The sequence below is a fragment of the Lepus europaeus genome, chromosome 16 (assembly GCF_033115175.1).
Source record: "Lepus europaeus isolate LE1 chromosome 16, mLepTim1.pri, whole genome shotgun sequence".
Lineage (NCBI taxonomy): Eukaryota > Metazoa > Chordata > Mammalia > Lagomorpha > Leporidae > Lepus > Lepus europaeus.
The window spans coordinates 17,137,540-17,159,103 of NC_084842.1; the positions used below are offsets into that span (position 1 = coordinate 17,137,540).

Below are 21,564 nucleotides of genomic sequence, written 5' to 3' on the forward strand. Positions count from 1 at the left end.
ACATTTCTCTACTAAATAAAAGTCTTAAAATCTTACTATGTTGTCTGGTCTATTTGAGCCAGTACTCAGAATTCTTCTCTGAATATATGGCAAGAATCCACAGGGTTATTAATATTGAAAATTATTAATAAGCTGGCCAATATCATAAGTAAATAAATATAATATATAACATAATTATAGTGAAAATATATATATATATATAACAGAAAGAAAAACAGAACATATAGGAACCAGACATTTACAAAATATTCTGTATGTCTTTTTCCAATTTTTGTATTATATATATGTAGTAAAATACACCTATCTATAACATGTCTGAAATATTTTATTGTACATTTCAGTGGTGTTAACCATTATGACTTTTCTGCAGTTCCTAAACTACCTTTGTTCTGTCTGATTTTAATTAATGTAAGTATTTCATATTGATGGAACAAGGACAAAGCCTAAGCCATTTTAGGTTCTTGCTACCCTGCCTTCTTCCAAGAGACCAGCTCAGTCTCACACCCTGTGTTGTTCCCGCCCCTGCATTCTTGAAGCCACTGGGCCAAACTTGAAGAACCTGTATGGAGAAGCACATCTCACCTCCTGCTCCCCAACCTTCTGTGTTTTGTCTACTGTGGATAATGCTACTGTTAACACAGATTCACAAACAGCTTCTAGACTCGGCTTTTATATCCTTTGAGTATATAACCAGGACAGAAATTGCCCATTATTGCAGCAATTCTATTTTTAATTTTTAAGGAACAACCATACTGTTATTATTTACAACAGATAAACCACTTTACTTTTCTACAAACAGTACTGAAGAAATTCAGTTTCTATACATCTTTGCCCAAACTAGTAATTTTATTTAATAGTAGCCATCATAATGTGACTGAGGTGGTATCTCAGTTTTTAAAACTTATTTGTGGTTACAATGGGAATTATATTTAACAACCAACCCTTATAACACTCAAAAAATGTATACCAACTTGTAATATAGAAAAATTCTTGCCTTTATCTCCATTTTCCCTGCTTTAACTTACATTGTGTCCAAAACATAAACATTCTATGACTTATCTTCAATTATTTATAAAATGCAATATGAAGTTCCAAAGTTATGATAATACATAGCTTTATACTTACTTTTATGTCCATCCCCTAAATCATGTAGAATACAAAAAGTGTTATAAAACAATGTTATAATTATAATATCTTTGTAAATTTGTCATCTATTTACCTTTACTGAAGTCTTATCATTATGTGTCTGAGTTAATATTTTCCATTCCTCTTAGCCTACAGAATTCTTTTGAACATTTGCTCAGTTTCTTTATGGAACTTAAGTACTTGAGCCATCACTGGCTGCTTCCCAGGTACATTTACCAGACAGCATGTTTGAAGGCAGAGTAACTGGGACTTGAGTCCGCACTTCCATATGGGATGAGCATTTCCAGTAGCATGCTAACCCATGAGCCAAATACCCAACTCCTCATCTAATAGTTTATTGGCTCTTTCCTCTACCTACTCAGTTTTGCCTTTAAACACTCCTAGTAAACTTTTCATTTCAGCTTCTTTTTTTAGGCTTGCTACTTTTTACTGATATTTTTCTTTTGTTGATACTTTTTTTTTATTGGTTTTCCTTAGGTATTCTTTTGGTAATTTAAGTATCTTTGAAACATTGTTCTAAGGTATCTGTCTAGTTGATACACATCATGTCATGTCTGAGGACAATGTATGTTTACATTTTAAATACAGGCAGCATTATCCTGCTTCTTTGCATGTTTCGTGTTATTTAGTTAAAATGCATTTAACCCAGACAAAGCGAATTCTGAAAGTAAGATTCTGTCACTTCCTCAGTCTACTAATTTTTGGTGTCTGATTTTCATTCTAATATTTTGGTTCTAATTTTAGGAGGCTATTTGCTTGCTAAGGATCAATCTGAACTAGAACAGTCTCAAGTCTTTCCTGAGTCTGCCCATGAGCATGCATAGTGACTTTTTTTTTTGACAGGCAGAATGGACAGTGAGAAAGAGAGAGACAGAGAGAAAGGTCTTCATTTACCGTTGGTTCACCCTCCAATGGCCACTGTGGCCTGTGCGCTATGGCCAGCACACTGCACTGATCCAAAGGCAGGAGCCAGGTGCTTCTCCCGGTCTCCCATGTGGGTGCAGGGCCCAAGGACCTGGGCTATCCTCCACTGCACTCCCGGGCCACAGCAGAGAGCTGGCGTGGAAGAGGGGCAACCGGGACAGAATCCGGTGCCCCAACCTGGACTAGAACCCGGTGTGCCAGCGCCGCTGGTGGAGGATTAGCTTATTGAGCCGCAGCGCAGGCCATGGTGACTTTCTGCTTCCTCTACTATTTGAGGCTGCTTTGAATGTCTTCATTCTTAGGTACCCAGAAAGGGAAAAAGAAAAAGCAAGCAAGGGGAAAAAATACATTAATTCTTTAAATCTGTTTTGCAAATCACTTTAGCCAGATGGGGAAATACGTAAAAACCATTAGAGCGATTGTAAAAATAATAGACACTCATTGAAGCAAGACAGAGTACTGAAAATCAAAAATAAAAACTGTTGGAAATAAACAGAGAAAGTAATATAAAAGCACCGAGATACTGCAATATATCACAGTAACTTATGTCAGATAACATAACTAAAAATAGAAGTGCAGGGGACATAGGCAATGTGTAGTTCTATGTGTACATATATCCTTCGTCTAACAGAAGTAATGCCTTAATCAAAATTTATTAACCATTATGTCAGCCATACAGATGTCTGGATCCCACATTGAAATTCCTGGGTTTGAGTCCAGTCCTTAGACTCCTGTTTTCTATTAATGCAGACCCTGGGACGCATCAATGATGGCTTAAGCAGTTGGGTTCCCAGCACCCATACCTGAACCACAGATTATATACTTGGATCCTGGCTTCAGCCCTGGCCATGACTCAAACATTTTAGGCATTTGGGATATGAATCAGTGTAAGGGAGTGCTCTGTCTTTCTGCCTCTCAAATAAATATATTTTAAAAAAGAGATCTTAGGTCTTTATAAACTTTCCATAAAATCAGTCTGATAAATTTTAAAAAGTGAAATACAGCAAGAATATTTGACTCAATTTACTTAAATAAAATCTAGCTTCCCATCAACTGACAAAATTTGAAGATGAATAAAATAATAAGTATTATGGTTTCCATCTGTTTAGCCACATGTATATACTGGTTTCACTTTTTCAATAAATATTTTTTATGAAGAAGAAGAAGGAGAAGGAGGAGGAGGATGAGGAGGAGGAGGGAAGGAAGGGAAGGAGCAAAGACAAAGAAAGAGAGAGAGAGAGAAAGGAAAAAACAAAGAAACAAAGAAAGAATGAAGGAAGGAAGGAAGGAAGGAAGGAAGGAAGGAAGGAAGGAAGGAAAGAAAGAAAGAAAGAAAGAAAGAAAGGAAGGAAGGAAGGAAGGAAGGAAGGAAGGAAGGAAGGAAAAAAGAAAGAAAGAAAGATCCATCTTCCATCTATCGGTTCTTTCCCTGCAATGTCCACAAGAGCTTGAGCTGGGCCAGACTGAAGCCAGAATCCCAGAACCCAATCCAGGTCTCTATAGGTATGGCAGAGACTCAAGTACCCATCACCTGCTGCCTCCCAGAACAGACTTTACAGGAATGGGATAAAAGTGTTCCAAGCAGCATCTTGACCATTGTACCAAATGCCTGCCCCTCAGTGATCCTTAGGAATCATCAACCAACTGAGTCAAGACCACTGCTCTCCCTAACCATCCATCTTTGTTAGGGATAGAGAAAGCTCATTTTGATGACTTTTGAAATCTTTTACCTTGCGCTATCTACACAACAATGTTTCTCAGAATCAGTGCTCATATTCCATTGAATTGGATGATTTTTTGTTGTGGATGGTTGTCATACTTTTTAGGCTGTTTAGTGAAACACCTGGGTTGTACCCACTAAATGCCAGAAATACATAAGCAGCTGGCTGTCACAATGAAGCATGTCTCCAGGCACTACCCCAAGTTCCCTGATGAGCAAACACCTCCCTGCTTGAGAACCACTGGTCTACAGAATATTGTACAGGTACTACAGCTGAGGATATTGGACTTCAAATTTTACTTTCTCCCCCAACCCCTGCTTTCCTCACTCAATCAAATAGATCTTGCTACTCCATTTGGCTGTGATGCCCTGCCTTCTTGCATTTTCATATTTAACATTTATCCACTCTTCAGATCTGAGCTTAAACATCACTTATTCAGGGTATTTCTAAGTGACATGCTTGTTCTCTCAAATTTCTCTCACACATGCAAGGGAAACATCAGAAAATATTTCCTTCATTGCATTTCTCATAACTACATTTGTGTGCTTATTTGCTGAATGATTGTCTCCTTGAGTTGACTCTGCCTTTTTCTGACTAGTTTATAATCTACAGTGTCTAGCAAAGCTTCTGGAATAGAGTAGGTGTTCACTGAATACACGATGAAGGAATTAAGGTATATAACTTTATTTGCCTCTGTAAGGTGTATACAGTTGCTAATTTTATTTTAATGATGAAGGAACAGGGCCTGCACTGTGGTGTAGCAGGAGGTAAAGGTGCTGCCTGTGATGGATGCCAGCAGCCTGTACGTGTGCCAGTTTCAGACCGAACTGCTTCACTTCTGATCTAGCTCCCTGCTAGTGCTGCTGGGAAAGCAGCAGGAGTGACACAAGTGCTTGGGCCTCTGCACCCATGTGGGAGACCTGGATGAAGCTCCTGGCTCCTGGCTTCAGCCTTGCCCAGTTCTGGCTGTTTTGGCCATTGGGGAGTTAACCAGCAGATGGAAGATACCTCTCTCTCTCTCTCTCTCTGTCTCTCCTCCTTTCTTTATAACTCTTTCAAATAAATAAATCATTTTTTAAAATGATGAAGGAACAAACTATTATAATCATTATGAAACATGCCAAAAATTATCTAAAAGTGTCAGAGTAAGAATTAATATGAATCCAGAACCAATGCACTTGGCCTTATTTTTATAGTTTTGTTTGTTTTTGAGTCACTTGGAAAATCATTTTTAGGAAAATACTTCTAATACATTTAGTTTATTTTATTTCTGAATGCAACTCAGAACATAGTTAAGACAAAACATATGATGATTAAGAATAGTCAGTAATTAAATTGTGAACTATTCTGAGGCAGAGGAGAGATGAACGTGTAATGGTGGAAATGAAAAGTTCCAGGGATAAAAGCATTTTCTTTGAAACAGCTCAAAGGAAAGTCATTTCAACAGGTACACCGAGAAAAGGTTGGGTTTTCTCTGTCTCTCCATTGATACTGAAATAGCTAGTGTATGATGTATTCTGATAGTCTCATGGAGAAGTCACAAGAGGTCTTAACATTTTATCCACTTATTAGATCTTTAATTATCTTTGTCTTAGGTGAATTAATCATTTCCTCAATTCCAATAAGAGAAACAATCCCAGGATAACTGATGGAGAGCCTTCAAAAAATCAGCTTTATTTATTTGAATACTTTGGGAAAATATCATTTTCCATCATACAGATTTAGGAATATTTTAATTATTTTTAAAGCTTTTTAAACAAACACTAATTCTAATTTAATGAATATCTATTACCTTTAAAAACTCAATAAGTCTTTAGTAAATTGCCTTTTCTTTAAAAATATAACATAAAGCAAATAAATATTATTTTCCCAAAGTACTAAATGGCTCAAAAAGCAGACTATTTGTGGATTGTCATTATGCTCAACTCACTTAGTGTACTTAGTATCACATAATGGTGAAAGATTTGCAGGGTTGAAAAAGATTTATTAGCATATGTCCATGAATACTACTTTTAGCAATAGTACTATATTATTAAAGATGTTAATTAAACACCTGTGAGTTGTATGTTATTTTGCTGGCAACAGCCACACATATATTAGTCTAATAGGATAGTGAAAACAAGACACAGTATCCAGGTATCTTGATGATATATACAAGGAGAACATAATCTCTGGGTGGAGTGTCTCAATGGAGTCTATAGACTCCCTCAAATGAAAATCCATTTGCTAATCAGTTATTCAAACTTATCCTATAATGATTACCATATCACTTAAAAGTAATTGACCACAAATGTCTCTTCAGCTATATAATTTTAAAATAAGTTAATATTTATTAAACATGAGTGAGTTATTAAATGAATAAAAATAACTAGTCCGGTGTCCATTTAATGGTGTTTAATCTAATCCTCCACACATTAACTGAAGCAACAGAAAAAACATCATACAATAGTTGCTATTATGATGATTCTACACAAATAAATAGGTCCACTTCTTAGGTAGCTACATTTACCATTGTTGAAATGAACATCATGGCCATGTCAACATTAAAAAGCAATGTACAAATACATAAGCACTCAAAATAATCAGAAATGCCCACCAGTCTTTGAAATCATAAGCAATATCTAAAGATTTGGTGATTTATTTACTGTAAAGCTGTAAAATATAATAAAATTTTATTATTTTCTACTATTTTTGTAAGGCATTTCTCATAAAACATGTTTTACAAATAATAAGAAATCTGCCTTGCAAGTTATTATAATTCAGTATTTTCAGCATTTGGTCAGAGGTCTTACATGAATTTTAAATAGTCCCAACTTTAAGCAAACAAAGTGAGATTCAGTTGCTTTATGCAGCTTTATTGTGGGTAGAATTCCCATTAAACTTTTTGAAATTTTGGAAAATTATGAATATTTTCTAATATCTTTTTTCAATAAAGCTGCTTGATTATGGTTTTTGAAAGTATTAAAAACAAATAAAGAAATTAATCCACTTGTTATTCCTCTCAAGACCAAAAATATCACTGTTTCTGAATTTATATAGCGGATAAATTGGTAAGTCCTGATATTTATACCCTAACCTATAATTATCCTGTAAAATCCAGGTTGAACATAGAATGACCCCAAATTGTTCCATGACAATTTTCTGAACCACCTACTGGGCTGTCACTAGACCATAAGGATATCTAATGGGGATGTAACAGAATGCAGCAGTGAATATTTCTCCATAATAGAAGGCTCTTCTCCCCTCATACAGGTCTCTCAGGGACAGTGTAATGCCCTACTGAACTAAGAAAAGGGACATATCAATATACAAATATTATTTCTATATAAATGAAAATATTGCCCTATACAAATGTATATGGGTAATGGTTTGAAAACAAACACTTTCTGTACATTATAAAAAATGCTGTTTTTCCACTGTAAATCTATTACCAACTTATATTTAATCAAGGATCTAAAACTAATTCCTGGAACAAAGGCAGTCTATTCAACAAATGGTGCTGGGAAAACTGGATCTCCACATGCAGAAGCATCAAGCAAGACCCCTACCTTATACCTTACACAAAAATCCACTCAACATAGATTAAAGACCAAAATCTATGACCCGACACCATCAAATTATTAGAGAACATTGGAGAAAATGTGCAAGATATAAGCACAAGGAAAAGACTTCTTTGAAAAGACCCAGGAGACACAGGCAGTCAAAGCCAAAATTAACATTTGGGATTGCATCAAATTGGGAAGTTTCTGTACTGCAAAAGAAACAGTCAATAAAGTGAAGAGGCAACCGACAGAATGGGAAAAAATATTTGCAAACTATGCAACCGACAAAGGATTAATAACCAGAATCTACAAAGAGGTCAAGAAACTCCACAACAACAAAACAAGCAACCCATTTACGAGATGGGCCAAGGACCTCAATAGACATTTTTCAAAAGAGGAAATCCAAATGGCCAACAGACAAATGAAAAAATGTTCAGTATCACTAGCCATCAGGGAAATGCAAATCAAAACCACAATGAGGTTTCACCTCACCCCGGTTAGAATGGCTCACATTCAGAAATCTACCAACAACAGATGCTGGCGATTCCCACTGTTGGTGGAAATGCAAACTGGTAAAGCCACTATGGAAGTCAGTTTGGAGATCCCTCATAAACCTGAAAATAGCCCTACCATACAACCCAGCCATAACACTCCTTGAAATTTACCCAAAGGAAATTTTATTGGCAAATGAAAGAGTTGTCTGCACCTCAATGTTTATTGCAGCTCAATTCACAATATCTAAGACCTGGAATCAACCTAAATGCTCATCAACAGAAGACCGGATAAAGAAATTGTGTGATATGTACTCTATAGAATACTATATAGCAGTAAAAAAAATGAAATCTGGTTATTTGCAACAAAATGGAGGAATCTGAAAAACATTATGCTGAGTGAATATTTGTCCCCCAAAGGGACAAATATCATATGTACTCCCTGATCAGTGACAACTAACTGAGCATTTAAAAGGAAACCTATTGAAGTGAAATGGACACTATGAGAAACAATGACTTGATCAGCCCTTCTCCTGGCTGTTGAGGAAAAACTTACTATTTTATTCCTTTTAGTGTTTTTTTGTTCTACTTAATACCATTGGTTGAACTCTTTAATGAACACACAATTATTCTTAGGCATTTAAATTTAACTGAAAAGTGATCCCTGTTATATATAAGAGTGAGAATAAGAGAGGGAGGAGATGTACAGTTCAGCACATGCTCACTCAGATTTACCCTTAATGGTAGAGCTAGAAATTTGCCAGGGGATTCCAATTCAACCCATCAAGGTGGCATGTACCAATGCCATCTTGCTTGTTAAAGTGATCAGTTTAAGTTCATAACTGATCAAAAAGATAGGATTAAGTGTCAAAGGGATTACATAAATAAGACCAGTGTCTGAAAATAATAATTGATAGAATTAAAAGGGAGAGAATGATCCTACATGGGAAGCAGGATACACAGCAGACTCATAGAATGGTAGAAGCCCTAAATAGCACTCTGGCCTCAGATTCAGCCTTTAAGGCATTCTGATCTGGCTAAAAAGCCCATGAGAGTTTCACAGGCAGGAAAAGCCAAGAAAAGAAGGCAGTACCTTTCTTTGAAGGGAGGAGAGAACTTCCACTTTGAATATGGCCTTGTCTAAATAAGCTTCCATAGCCTTGGCAGCTCATGACAAGAGCCTCGGATGATTACTGACATCATAAGTAAGAGTGTCAATTGTTAAATCAACAACAGGAGCCACTGTACACCTGCTCCCCCTGTAGGACCTCTGCCCTTAATGTGTTGTACTATGAGAATTAATGGTAAAACTACTACTCAAACAGTATTCTATACTTTGTATGTCTTTGTGGGTGCAGTCTGTTGAAATCTTTACTTAGTATATACTAAGTTGATCTTCTGTATATAAAGATAATTGAAAATGAATAATGATGAAGAATGGGATGGGAGAGGGAGTGAGAGATGGGATGGTTGTGGGTGGGAGGGAGGTTCTGGGGGGAAAAGCTGTACTACATGAAAAATTCAAAAGTTGTACTTTGGAAATTTATACTTATTAAATAAAAGTTGAAAAGAAAAAATAGCACACACAAAAAAGGAAAAAGAAAAATTTTTAAAAAGTGTTATTTTATCAATGCTTAAAATTAATTCCTAAAGATAAGCTTTGCAAAATCTCTTACTGCAAACCACAAAAGTAGTGCATCCTCTTAAGATTTTTCAAGAACTCCAAGACCCACTTGTTGATTACTGATGGTGAAGTAACAAACAGACTTTATAAAAAGTAAATAATATTTTATATTTCATGGATTTTTACAAATTCTGAATGATACCTAGAAGAAATTCTCCATTAAAATAAATATCTGGGTCACTGAACTTTAAAGAGGTACTTTAGAACAAATTGATATCTATAATAAAATTTACACCTGCTCCCATACATATTGAAATATATTACAATGGTTTATAAAGTAATCCCTTTATGTCTTATTATAGAAATAGATAAAATACTGTTTTACTGAGACAATAGCTCAGTTATAACTATCTTCCAATTGCATTTTTATATAAAAGATAATTAAGAATAAAAACACTTTCTCTTCCATCTGCTGTCACTAACAGTTTAAACAGAAGTTCTTTAATTTTATTAACACATTACACATACAAGATAATGTCATTAAAATAGTAGTGATTCCACACTATCAACCTTAGAATAAATGTTAAACAAGAAAGTATCTATAACTTGAAAATAATACTGCTTAAAAATTAATTTTCTTTAGCTAAAATAAAATAATATTAAGTTTGTACTAGTGTTTTAACCACATAGAAATTAATGACAATATTTGGAGAAAATTCACAGATGACTAGAGTTGACTACTCTTTGTATATATCATTAGAAGTAAAAATGGATTCTATGGAAATCTCTTTAAAGACTCCCTTATTTATTGGAGTTAATCTGTGTGAGGCACTTGTATATGTGTATGCAGTACATTGCACATGAAATAAGAAATTCCTTGTTGAAAGAAATAATGTCTTTCAGTTGATAGAATCCTTCTAGTTCTGGGAGCAGTGACTTTCAACAACATAATTTAATATTCTCTAAATAAACAAACTAATTTTATTTTCAAAACTGAATTACTAGTATCGGTGCTGTGTTGTAGTAGGTTAAGCCTCTGCCTGTGGTGCCAGCACCCCATATGGGCACCAGTTCGAGTCCCAACTGCGCACTTCCAATCCAACTCCCTGATAATGCACTGGGGAAAGCAGTGGAGAATGGTCGAAGTGTTTGGGCCACTGCATGTGCATAGGAGACCTGAAAGAAGCTCCCAGCTCCTGGCTTTAGATTGGCTCAGCTCCAATCATTGCAGCCATTTGGGAAATGAACCAGCAGATGGAAAGACATAACTCTCTTTCTGAAACTCTGCATCTCAAATAAAGGAATAAACCTTAAAAAAAAAAAACCCACAAATTATCAAAGATGCTTTGTTAAACACATGAACACATGAAATAAACAAATCTTCATTGATTTGCAAGATTGTCATATCTGATCTACCTTCTGTACATGTGAACATACAAATATCTGATTAGTTTTTTAAGTCTTACATATTTAATGGTGATGATTAAGATGATTTTTGGTCTATGAATTCCTAAATCTGTAGATGATTCACACATAAATACACACACACATACACACACACATACCACATAAGTATTTACTTCATGCATCCATGCAGAAATTAAATGTATTAGACTCCTATTGGAAGTACATTTTTCAATAAAATTCATCATAAGTCTCTTTCAATGTTTAGGCATAATTTTACTTTATATAGAGAGGCATGATTTAATTTCAATAATGAAAAGATTCATCGTATTAGGTTGTACTACATGAAAAATTAAAATATATTTATTTAAAATAAAAAATATTCTCTAAATTATATATATATTAGACATTCTTCTCAAAAGAACTTTGCAACTCTATTCAGAATCTAAAATGCTTAATTTACTGTAAGATTATGATTCATACTGAAAATCAATTACTTATCCTTGACAAAATTTTTTATTCAATCTTATGATTCTAACCACCAATGACACAATTCAAAAAATACTTAAAGTCATTCAGTGGTGTAGGTGAATGATCTTTTTATGTTATTGTATTCAGTTAGCTAGTATTTTGTTGATTCTTGCATATATATTCATTAGGGAGACATGCACATCAGTGGAACAGACTAGAGACCTCAGAAATTAATGAACACACCTACAACCAACTAATTTTTGACAAATGAGCTAAAATAGCTCCCTGGAGAAAGGAAAGTCTCTTCAACAAAGGATGTTGGGAAAATTGGATCTACATGTGTAAAAGTATGAAATAATTCCTCTACACACTATATACTTTACAAAACTAAACTTATAATCGATAAGTGAACTAAATCTAAGCCCTGAATCCATCAAGTAACAAGAGGAAAACTTAGGGGAAACACTGCAAGACATTGGTACAGGCAAAGACTTCTTGGAAAAATCCCCAGAAGCATAGGTAATCAAGGCAAACCATTTGGCAAATGGGACCACATCAAGCTAAGAATCTTCTGCACAGCAATCAAAACATTTAACAATGTAAAAAGGCAATGGGCAGAATGAAAGAAAATATTTGCAAATTATATATCTGATAAAGATTAATATTCAGGATATATAAGGAGCTCAGGAAACTCAGTAACAACATAACAAGCAATATAGTTAAGAAATGGGCTAAGAATATTAACAGGCATTTTTCAAGGATGAAGTGCAAAAGACCAAAACACTTAAGATGCCCAAGATCACTAGCCATCAGGGAAACACAAATAAAAACCACAAAGAAGTTGTATTTCACCCTTATTAGAAAGGAAATTATCAAAAAATAAAATTAGCAGATGGCCAGAGAGGGTATGGGGAAACAGGCATCCTAATGCACTGTTGGTCGGTATATAAACTAGTACAATCATTATGGAATATAGTAAAGAGATTCCTCAGAAATCTGAAAACAGGTCTACCATATGATTCAGCCATCTTACTCCTAAGAATTTACCCAAAGGAAGTGAAATAAGCACATGAGAGAGTTACTTGTCCCTCTATGTTTATAGCAGTTTAACTCACAATATATAAGATATGGAATCAAGTTTGATGTCCATCAACTGTTGAGTGGATAAAATGTGGTATATATTCATGATGGATACTACTCAGCAGAAAAATTGAAATCCTGTCTTTTGCAACAAAATAGATGCAACTGGAGACCATTATTCTTAGTGAAATAAGTCAGACACCAAAAGACAAATGTCATAAGTTTCCCTGATTTGTAGTAACTAATATACATAGTACAAAAACAAATGTAATGCCTATGAGTGAAATTGACACTTTGAGATTTGATTATTATTTATATCCTTTATCTAGTCTCTTGAGTAACAGGTGTGTTTATAGTTACTGTTTGTTTAATTCTTTATTTAGTGGAGGATTAAGCTTATACTTATAAAGAAATTTGAAAGCATGTCATTGTAGAAATTAAAAGAAAAGTAAGGAGGAGGAAAGAGGATAAGAGTAAGAAAGGGAGGATAGGGCAAGAAGTATAATTATGCTCGTAAAACTGGATATGAAATGCAAAATTATGTTATTGGAAAAATTAAAGCAAAAAAGAAAGTTTAGAAGTAGAGGGGACTGATGCAGAAAGGAAGGGAGCAAGTAGTTACCTTTTTAGAATCATCTATGAAATATATGAAATCTGTTTGAATAATAAAACTTTTTTTAAAAAAATGTCACATACTACTCTAATCTTGTAAGTGTATCATTCCAGAATGTGTGAGATGAATTTGAAAAAGTCAAATATGCTGTAATTAAAGCTATTCTTTGGGCCTCTTTCTAGCCGAAGAAGCTGACAATCAATGTTGAATGCCAGAAGAGTTAGGAATTCAGATACATTTTCCTCCTGTGCAATATAACATTACACTGAACTTATTACTTCATTACTGTTGTTGTTTTACAAAATAGAATATTCCAAATAACAGCTCTAGGTATGAACAAAGTTATCCTGAATATTGTGATATTAGAGAACAGAATAATTCCATTTATTTTGATTCTGGTGAAAAATGCATGGTTGTATTTTCTTTCTTAATCCATGCATGTTATTATCTAAATAATATCCTCTTAAATTAATGGCGTGTTTTCTAATGCATAGTAAAATATTTAAAGGGTACAATTAAAGCAACTGGCAAGTAATTGCAAAAGTAATTAAAAATTGCAACTATTAAAATATGAAATACTGAGGTTAGTTCTGTGGCATAGTGAATAAAGCTGTGACCTGCAATGCCAGCATCCCATACGGGTACTGGTTTGAATCCTGACAGCTGGTTCTAAACCAGCTCCCTGTTAATATGCCTGGGAGGGTAGAGGGTCCAATTGCTTGGGCCCCTGCACCCATGTGGCAGATGCAGGGGAGGCTCCTTGCTCCTGGAATCCGATTAGCCCAGCTTTGGTCACTGTGGCTATTTGGGGAGTGAACCAGTGGATAGAAGATCCTCCCCTCCTCCATCTCTCTCTCTCTCTCTCTCTCTCTCTCTCTCTCTCTCTATATATATATATATATATATATATATATATAAAACTCTGCCTTTCAAATAAATATACAAATATTTAAAAAATAAATATAAACCCTATTATAAAATTGTAGTTACTAAAAATAGAAGCAAATATTATAAAGAATTTTTTTAGTAAAAAGTTTGTTCTAGGGGGCCGGCGCTGTGGCTCACTTTGTTAACCCTCCGTCTGCGGTGCCAGCAACCCATGTGGGCACTAGGTTCTAGTCCTGGTTGCTCCTCTTCCAGTCCAGCTCTCTGCTGTGGCCCAGAAGGGCAGTGGAGGATGGCCCAAGTGCTTGGGCCCCTGCACCCGCATGGGGCACCAGGAAGAAGCATCTGACTCCTGGCTTCGGAATGGCGCAGTGCCGGCTGTAGTGGCTATTTGGGGAATGAACCAACGGAAGGAAGACCTTTCTCTCTCTCTCTCTCTCTCTCTCTCTCTCTCTCTCTCACTGTCTATAACTCTACCTGTCAAATAAAATAAAATAAAAAGTTTGTTCTATTGCATTTGGAACACCAACTAACATCTCCATAAATGATACACTTTAATAAAGTAACATTATTAAAATAAAAAGAATCATAATGTATTTGGAGTAAATATCCATTTTTGCTTTACAGTATTTTAATTATTTTCTGTCTTCATTGGTTAACGTCTATTTCCAAGACAACTTTGTGCTAGAAACAGGCATTTAACCTAGCAATTAAGATGTCACATCTCAAGGACTAGCACTATGGCACAGCAGGTTAAGCTGCAGCTTGTGATTTTACCATCCCATTTAGGAGCACTGGTTCAACACTTGGCTACTCTGCTTCCAATCCAGCTTCCTACTAATGTGCTTGGGAAGGCAGCAGAAGATAGCAACCAAAGATGCATGTAAAAGACCCAAATGAAATTCCTGGCTGAAATCTGGCTGTTGGGACCATTTACGTCAGGTTTTCCTCTCTCCCTTCCTGTCTCTTCCTGTCTCTTTCTTCTTCTTCCTCTCTCATCTCTTTCTCTAATAAATAAATAAATAAAATAAACTTCCAATCCAATCCAATCAAATAAAAATTTCTACTTGACTTCCAGGATCTATCTATTTCATTCTCTTTCTCTCTTTCTCTTTCTCTTTCTTTTTCTCTTTCTCTTTCTTTTTCTCTCTCTCCCTCCCTCCCGTCCTTTCTTCCTTTTCTTCCTCCCTCACTTTCTCTCTCCTTCCTTTCCTCCTCACCTCTCTTTTAATTTTTTTTCTTTGCAACACTTACTGAATGTCTTTGTGTTTCAAACTCTTCACAGACCCTAACATGGACGCAAAAACACCAATGCCTACCAACAATCCGGTGAGGTTGTTACTAACTCCACACTTAGAAATAATGGACTTGTAACCAGTTAAGTTAGCTGATACAGTCTTGTATGTTTAAATGATCAAATAACAAGCAAAATCCAGTTTCTTTTCATTCCTGCATTCATACATTTTTGCTTTGCGCTTCATCATCTTGGAAAATCAGTCCTCAGACTCTATGCACTTCCAGAAAAAGATAGAAACTCATATATCCTGTATTGAATTATCATATTCCCTAATTGTGCTTTTCAAAAGATACACCAGCAGGTTGTAAACCTACCAGGAACCATATACCACACCTTATATTTTAGAGGGAAATTCTCAGGAACTACTTTTGATTGTAAGTGCTCTTCCCCTGATTTGTGTTTTGCACATACTCTACTTATTCTATGTCACCTAGTATTTCCTCCATTCCAAGTTCACCCCGTTTCTTTCCATTTCTGTGAATAATTGACATAACAAGTAATAAACTTACTAACAATTAACTCTATAAAATATTTCTCCATGAATTGTGTGAATATCCACTGGCCTGCCACTTTTGGATTTTACTAATAAGGAAAAGCTGAAAGCTGCTGACAGAAAATCTTTGAAGCAAACGTTGAGGTATTGAAGTACTTTGGTTTGATTTTATTAGCTCATTAATGAATGTTAATATTCTTCACTGAAATTTACTGCTTATATTTTTATGCTTCTTACCACCGTGAGTTGTTTTACATACTAGCGATTTTTATTACCCTATTAGTATTCTAAACTGAGTTTGGATAGAAGAAATGACACAATTATCTTATTTTTATTAGATACCTCCTCATAGCAGTTTTACACTATTTTTATTCTCCTTCAGTAGTTTATCATCTACTAAACTTATCTCAACTGATATGTACAATAGGCTAACAAATCTAAATCTAAATCTACAGGTCTAATTATCATATTAATGTTAAGTCTAAATTTCTAAACATCACTGCAATTTTTGAAGTACTCTGATTTTCATGAAGATACAATATTCAGACTATGTTATCTTAATAAAACAGAAGACAATGTAGCAAATGTAGCAAATGTATGCATATGGAAACAATATACTTTTTCAGCTATTATAACTTATCGGCTAATGAGGTTTTTCATATAATCACTAATTTAGCATTATTTCTTTACTCTGCAATCTTTACCCCTTCAATACAGTTATACACATACACACACACACACATATATATACACACACACACACACATATATATATATATATATCCAAGAACTCACCCAAGGAAATTATATATATATACTATACAAATAAATGTCACATATAAACAAAATATATAAATATATTATAACCTATTATAATGTGCAATGTATAATATATATTATTTATATATTTATATATAAATATATGGTTTTATTATATATCATATATGTATATGTATTATATATATGTATATCTACAATACTTATATATTATTAAAATATATATATATAATATTATATATAATATATAATATATATATAAAGACAGTAACTTAAGAAAGGAGGCAGGGGATGATTTGAAGGAATTCATTTGATAGTAAGTGCAAAAGTTAACAGCAATGGAACATGATGAAAATGAAATGCAGACAACAAAAGATATTGATGAGGATGTGGAGAAACAGGAACACTTTCACTGTAGCCAGGAACACCAAATGGCACATCCACTTAGGGAAATGGTTTGGTAACTTATTATAAAAGAAAACAAGCTCTTATCATATGACTCTGCAATTGTACCCCTAGTATTTACTCAAAGGAGAGGTAAACATAGGTCCACAAAAAACCCACTTGGTAATGTTTTAGAAGCTGTATGCATAATTATAAAAACTTGGAAGCCACCAGTATGTCCTGTGACACATGTCATTCTCCTCTACCATTCACTCCCAATGCTCTACTAGCATAAAATTTCATCACATCTTTTCTCTGATCTCTATTTTCATTCTTCATTCATGACTTTATTTACTATCTCATTTATAAATTAGGACTAATCTGACAAGAACTTCCAAAATTTCTTGTCGCTACAGCAGGTCTCCCACAAACAACTTTTGCATAGTTTTCTTTCTTTTCTCCAGCATCACAAATGTTTTCATCCTTCACTAGATCTTAATTGTAGTGTCTATATCTATAGCAGCTTAGCCTGCTTCCTAAGTAACATATCCCCTAACTCTCAAACAGTACCTTCAAATACAGTAACAAAGGTCCCTCACAGATAGCAAATTAATTGCACTTCATGTGTAGTGATTAGGTTTCCATGTTAACCATTAAGTGGAAAATCACGTAGACTCAAAGGTATCAACACTGATCTCTCATCAAGCCCAATAGAGCCTTTCATGTTGAAATGTATCACCTAGCAGGTAGGAATCATGTGTGCCAGATAAACATCATAGTGAAGACAGTGACATGTTCACACTAGTAGTGACCCCGAGTCACTGAACAGAGAATTTCAGTTCTCATCTTGACTACAAAGGCTTTTAGTATCGTGATGGAATCATTTTCCCTTATTACATTACCAGCTTGTCCTCTCTCTTAGCTTTGCTGTATTACTGTGTCATACTAGGTGAAATCCGGAGATCCCTTTTAGACTCAGCTCTACAGGATTGGTTATATAATATTTGTAAGCAATGGGGGATATGAAATTTAATTTAATAAGACAAAAATGCAATGTGCAAACTATAACACTATATGTAGTTGTTATTTAAAAATGATTAGCATTATATATTTTTCTTCCAGATTCTTATAGTTTGAGTCCTGAAATATTCATTGTATCAAACCATTGCTCTTCTATTTACTAATAATTCATTTCAGTTATGTTTTCCCAGGGTAAAACTTATTAACTAGGGATAATTTAAAACCTAGATACTTACTATACTTGGGTATTTTAAAGCCTATAAAATATTTGAGTTTTAATCTGATGTTGTTCTACCCAGAAAGAATTGCCTTTTCCAGGTACCTAGGAGAACTAGCAGTCACAGAGCCAGCATAATGCTATTTTTCAAAATTATGAACCTATCACAAATGTGCATGTCATCCTTGCACAGGGGCCATGCTAATCTCATCTTTGTCATCTCAGTTTTAGTATATGCATTGCCAAAGAGAGCATCATAACTCTACTTTAAGGAATGAAATCTCTGTACTGTAATAAGTGTTGTGACACATTTAATTCTGTTTCACGCTTTCTTTCAGAACATAGTACTTTGGGTTAACAGACAGCACGGCTGGTTAACCGGGGTCCCTACTCTCACTACTTCTCTGCCTCACTCCACAAGGCTCCCAAAGGTCTGCTCAGTCTTCATTCCTTCCCCCAGAGAGGCAAATCTCCTGATTTGGAAAAGTTCTGGATGCAAGATTCACCTTTCTGGCTTCTATTGTTCCCTGTCCAAATCTCCATCTGGTTATACCCTCCATCTCAATCATGCTTTGATGCTACTTTTATCATTTTTGACCTATTATCAGAATTTTAAAACTGATGGATTGGTATTTTCCTGTCTTATATTATGAGCAAATGTTTGAAATAACTATTCTGATTCCTATTATTTTACTAAAATAAATAATTTTTTTTTAAATTTATAGCTTATGGAATAACACAGTCTTAACTTTGCCACCTCACCTTGATTAAAGTTTAAACATATTTTCTTCTGGCTGTGGTCCCCTGCCCTCCATTTTTGTAGATCATTTACAGTCATGTGTCATTTAATGATGGTGATATTGCTGAGAAATATGATAATGCTGTGGTTGTACTGATGTTAGAGCATATGTGATAACCAATAGAACTGTGCAAACCAGTGGAACTGAACAGGAGGCAATTAAGTTTTATAGAACACATACATTTTTTAGGCCCTAATTTCATTAAATATTAAAGAGCAATATACATTCCTATAAAATTCCTCTTTTTACTTAAGAATTAATTATTAGCCAATTAGTTTAGCAAAACCATTTTTTAGGAGGCAATGATTACATTCAAACATTAGAATAAGAACAATGACTTGTAAAATTCAACACTCTAAGCTACTTCGCTTACTATAGTCAGTGTGCCTGTGGATGGACAAATCTGTTCCAGTGGTCACCCCATTATAAAGTGGATATAACATAGTCTCTTCAAAATGTTAAACAAAATCTTTCTCATTAAAAGGACTATAAATATGGTCCAACCTGCCATGACATTTTATTAACACAAATTAATTTTTATTTCCTCAAGGCTGCATTTGTCCATTAGAATTAATTAACACTTGTGTTTGTGTATGTGTATATTAATGGTGTCATGGAGGGGTACAAAGAGAAGATAGAAAAATGAAGGTGTGCTAACTTGTTTCCATTTTTATTATACATAAAACATAGGAATACTGTGTTAAAAACAAAATACAAACTAGAGAAATATTTGGCACTGGTGTTTTATGAGATTTAATGCATAACACTGCAGAGATAAGATCTCATAGCCTTCCTCAGCTTGATCATTACCCTCCCTCATGCTTCTTAGCTGGACAACTTTATCCACATTTCCCATAGGTGGCATTTCTTACTTGCTCACATACTGTCTGTGCTTTATAAAGTTACTTATTACATATAGAAATATAGAATAGATTTACCCATCCATATTCTTCTTGTAAAACATCAATATCATTTGAGTGTGATGGTGAGTGCCTTAAAAAGCATATGTTTTACTTCATTCAGAAATGGACAATGAAGAAATTCAGGACAAAATGATACCTGATGATTGTCATCCTCTTTTTTTTAGAAAACTTTTATTTAATAAATATAAATTTCAATAGTACAACTTTTGGATTATAGCAGTTTTTCCCCCATGACCACCCTCCCACCCGCAAACCATTCCATCCCCTACTCCCTCTCCCATCCCATCCCATTCTTCATTAAGATTCATGTTCAATTATCTTTATATACAGAAGATCAATTTAGTATATACTAAGTAAAGATTCCAACAGTTTGCACCCACAGACACACAAAGTATAAAGTAATGTTTGAGTAGTAGTTTTACTATTAATTTGAATAGTACAACACATTAAGGACAGAGATCCTACATGGAGAGTAAGTGCACAGTGACTCCCATTGTTGATTTAACAATTGACACTCTTATTTATGATGTCAGTAATCACCTGAGGCTCTTGTCACGAGCTGCCAAGGCTGTGGAAGCCTCTTGAGTTCACAAACTCCAACCTTATTTAGACAAGGCCATAGTCAAGTGGAAGTCCTCTCCTCCGTTCAGAGAAATGCACCTCCTTCACTGATGGCCCATTCTTTCCACTGGGATCTCATTCACAGCGATATTTCATTTAGGTCATTTTTTGCCACAGTGTCTTGGCTTCCCATGCCCTAGAAACTCTTATAGGCTTTTTAGCCAGATCTGAATGCCTTAAGGGCTGATTCTGAGGACAGAGTACTGTTTATGGCATTTGCCATTCTGAGTTTGCTGTTTATCCCGCTTCCCATGTAGGGTCATCTCTCCTTTTTAATTATATCAATTACTATCAGCAGACATTGGTCTTATTTATGTGATCCCTTCAGATTGCCTTCCTCTTTGACTCAATTGTGTGAAATTAAAATTAATAGTGTTGATTTGATCTTTCTTTTTTTTTTTATTTTTGACAGGCAGAGTGGACAGTGAGAGAGAGAGAGACAGAGAGAAAGGTCTTCCTTTACCATTGGTTCACCCTCCAATGGCCGCCGTGGCCAGCATGCTGTGGCCAGCGCACCATGCTGATCCGAAGGCAGGAGCCAGGTGCTTCTCCTGGTCTCCCATGCGGGTGCAGGGCCCAAACACTTGGGCCATCCTCCACTGCGCTCCTGAGCCATAGCAGAGAGCTGGACTGGAAGAGGGGCAACAGGGACAGAATCTGGAGCCCTGACCGGGACTAGAACCCAGTGTGCCAGCTCCGCAAGGCGGAGGATTACCCTATTGAGCCGCAGTGCCAGCCAATTTGATCTTTCAATAAGCACTTAGCTGAGCTTGAGGAACAGATCAGGAATACAATTTTCACACTGATTTTTCACACTGATGTTCATAATAGAAGTAAACATATACCATTAAAAACAAAGCAAACAACAAAAAAGACATCTAGCATAAAATTTGAAATTCCCATAAAAATTTTAAAGTAATTTGCACCAAGAATAAGAAAATAAAACTTTTAACAAGTTGCTGTTTATGCAGAAGGATGGAATTTGAATATCTAATCAAATCCTAAGTATTATTTTTAATCAACTGACAATCTGGTCATTCCCAGTTTTATATATTCACGTATATCAGATATCAAAAGCTTTCAAGAATATTTATCAGAGTCGGTGCTGTGGAATAGTGACTAAAGTCCCAG

At 35.0% G+C, this 21,564-nt stretch overlaps 1 protein-coding gene and 1 non-coding gene across 2 annotated transcripts in view; both read right to left on the reverse strand.

Moving 5' to 3' along the window:
* SGCZ (sarcoglycan zeta) overlaps positions 1-21,564 on the reverse strand; it is a 1,230,796-nt gene that overhangs the window by 376,773 nt on the left and 832,459 nt on the right. The gene's annotated exons all lie outside the window — the stretch shown is intronic.
* Positions 18,238-18,342, reverse strand: LOC133775551 (U6 spliceosomal RNA). Its single transcript, XR_009868279.1, has one exon. It is a non-coding gene; the product is annotated as a U6 spliceosomal RNA (small nuclear RNA).